The following is a 742-nucleotide window of genomic DNA, read 5'->3' as shown; positions in this document are numbered from 1 at the left end:
CCACCACAGACAAAACAACACCACATCACAAGCACACAACAACCACAGAGTACCACAACACTCAACACACCAGTCCACACACCACACAGACACAACGCACAAACACAACAATCACACAACCACCACACCACAACACCCCCAACACCAACCACACCACCACCACCCACCACACCAGAGACCCACGACACACCACACAAGTACACACAACAAACCCACCCTCCTCACAACACACAGTCCTCCAGTACACAAACGAACACCACCCACACCACCACAAGACGTCACCCACCACACACCCACAAACACACAACACGCACCACACAAGAACACACAAAAGCACACACAACACGAAAACACGACAACACCCAAAACGACACACACACCGACACACCAACACACACAAGACACACCCTCACACCCACCACCACACACACGCATCCGACAGCACCAAAGGGACCACATGACCCAACACACCACGCCCACAACACCAAAAACAAACAACACACCAACCCCCACACCGACCAGGACCCAACACTACACGACCACCCCACCCACACACGCACCACACCAGAGTCAACGCACCAAAGCCAACACCACCACAACAACACCCCGATGACACCACAATGCACCCAAATCGCCAAAGTTCGTCTCTTCTTTTTCCGCACCACCCTGTAAGAATACGTGAGATAATCACACCAACAACACCAACAAAATCCCAACCACCACAACACGACACCGAGAAACG

This window comes from Penaeus monodon, chromosome 24, assembly GCF_015228065.2.
Source record: "Penaeus monodon isolate SGIC_2016 chromosome 24, NSTDA_Pmon_1, whole genome shotgun sequence".
Lineage (NCBI taxonomy): Eukaryota > Metazoa > Arthropoda > Malacostraca > Decapoda > Penaeidae > Penaeus > Penaeus monodon.
This window is presented reverse-complemented; position numbering follows the sequence as displayed.